This window comes from Argentina silus (genome assembly GCF_951799395.1).
Source record: "Argentina silus genome assembly, chromosome: 4".
Taxonomy (NCBI): Eukaryota; Metazoa; Chordata; class Actinopteri; order Argentiniformes; family Argentinidae; genus Argentina; species Argentina silus.
In genome coordinates, this window is record NC_139658.1 from 20,079,434 (window position 1) to 20,081,933 (window position 2,500).

A 2,500-nucleotide genomic window follows, 5' to 3' on the forward strand; every position below is an offset into this window, starting at 1 on the left:
TGCAGTAGTTGTGGTGTTTGTGGTGTTTCATGTCCACAGGATGATGATGAAATGACGATGCACTTCCATGTGATGAGCTGCATTACTAAATCTGAGCTCTGAACTTTCAGCATGTGGGGAGAGTGGTTTGAGTAGAGAAATGCCACCTCTCCTCTCTCTCTCTCTTTCTGTCTCTCTCTCTCTCTGTCTTTCTCTCTCTCTCTTTCTGTCTCTCTCTCTCTGTGTCTCTCTCTCTCTCTCTGTCTCTCTCTGTCTCTCTCTGTCTCTGTATCTGTCTCTCTCTCTCTGTCTCTCTCTGTCTCTCTCTGTCTCTGTATCTGTCTCTCTGTCTCTGTCTTTCTCTCTCTCTTCCCCTCAAACATTATTATTATTATTATTATTATTATTTTTATTTTTTTTACTAAATTCTAGAAATTCTTTTCATGGTCAATTCTCTACTTTATGAGCAAATTCATGAATTGGACCATGAACACACACACACACACACACACACACACACACACACACACACACACACACACACACACACACACACACACCCTGTGGGGTCAGAGACTCAGCATGTTTGATTGCCTGTTTGTTGTGTTGATGTTTATTTAGTGAGAGCGAGTGGGTTGAGCGTTTTGAATAGAATCAGTCACAGCATTGTAAACCCACCTGGCCATATGCTACCAACACACCTCTTCAGTCTGACCTGGGCATTTTTCCAGACATGAGCTCTGCCTTTGAAGAAGTCAGGCTGAGAGAGAGAAACTAAAAGGGTGGAGAGTGACAGAACTTTGGACAGACCTACAGCAGAACTAGAACTTTCCATGCAGGGTGTACTGGAAATGCATTCCCCCCTCACTTTCCCTCCCCCTCTCCCTCTCCCTCTCCCTCTCCCTCAAGTTAAATGATCACTGTTGACAGTTATGTGTTATGACAAGGTACCATAGAACCTAGTACCAACTTTAGTACCATTAATAGTCTCACCGTAATTGTACTGTAACCCTGCCGTAGTCCAGCACGTCTACTGTAGTCTTTGACCAATACAATAATATCTCATGTATTATATATAACACCCCCCCTGTTCTTCATTCTCTCTCTCTCTCTCTCTCTCTCTCTCTCTGTCTCTCTGTCTCTCTCTCTCTCTCTCTCTCTCTCTCTCTCTCTCTCTCTCTCTCTCTCTCTCTCTCTCTCTCTTTTTCCTGCTTGTCTTCCCGTCATGTCATTGTTTTGTTTCCAACCGTTAGTGTTGTCGATGTGTACATATGTTCATATGTGTCATGATGGTATCAGAGCTCTTGAACAACAGCAACAACAACAACGACAACACTCAGACAGATTGAGGAGCCTGCGTCCTCAAGCGTGGTTCCTGTTAGACTTTGGACATGTTAAGGCTCGCTCCGTCTCAGGAACGCAGGGAAATACTTCCACTCACTGCAGCAGCTACAGTCAAACAGGATTGTGACAACAACTCACATTGTAGAATAACATAGAATTAAACATGTGTCAAACAGATGGCTTATGAAACTGGCATACTGTACATGGCTGTATTTAGAGATAGGGGTTCAGAAATAACAGAAAGGACTTAACAGGAAATAAACAATCATGTATTCAGCTGAACTCGTGGTTGTGTCCGGGTGTCTTTAACCACAGTGTCTGGCCAACACATGAGGTCATACACCACAAACTCTCCACCAGCACTGTGCACACAGAAACTGGGCAGAGATGGCCTCTCATTGTACTACTCAGCAAGGTTACACACTTTTTCAACAGCTCAGTATTTAGAGACAACACACACAAACACACACACACACACACACACACCACCACACCACTCACACACGCTTCATCACTTGATCACTGGCAAAACACCTAAACCTGGATTAGGATTATGGTATCTTAAACCTTCAGAGTTGAAGAAAGGCTATTGGTGCAGCAGGGGTTTTAGTTGGGTTACAGTCAGATGCTGGTCTTGTAGGGAATGGGGGAGAGTCTGCATTATGTTTGTAGGGAATGGGGGAGAGTCTGCATTATGTTTGTAGGGAATGGGGGAGAGCCTGCATTATGTTTGTAGGGAATGGGGGAGAGCCTGCATTATGTTTGTAGGGAATGGGGGAGAGTCTGCATTATGTTTGTAGGGAATGGGGGAGAGTCTGCATTATGTTTGTAGGGAATGGGGGAGAGTCTGCATTATGTTTGTAGGGAATGGGGGAGAGCCATTGTGGTGAAGCCATACTCTAGGCGTTGTTTCTCACCTGTTAGTTGTGTCACTGATGCTAAGCTCACTGTCACAGGAGTAGCTGCGCTTAAGAGTTAAGTTTGTTTAAGTGACTCATGGGATTGCCTGTACACACACGTATGCACTCATGCATGCATGCACTCGCGCACACACACACACACATACACACTGTACACACACATCTGAATACTTCACAGTAAAGCAAGTGGAACCGTTTTCGTCCACACAGCTAAGCAATAGCAGCTCACACAGACCAGTATCTTGCAAGCTACTTGG

At 44.6% G+C, this 2,500-nt stretch overlaps 1 protein-coding gene across 1 annotated transcript in view; it reads left to right on the plus strand.

The window, feature by feature from the left end:
- prkcda (protein kinase C, delta a) overlaps positions 1 to 2,500 on the plus strand; it is a 16,095-nt gene that overhangs the window by 1,820 nt on the left and 11,775 nt on the right. The gene's annotated exons all lie outside the window — the stretch shown is intronic.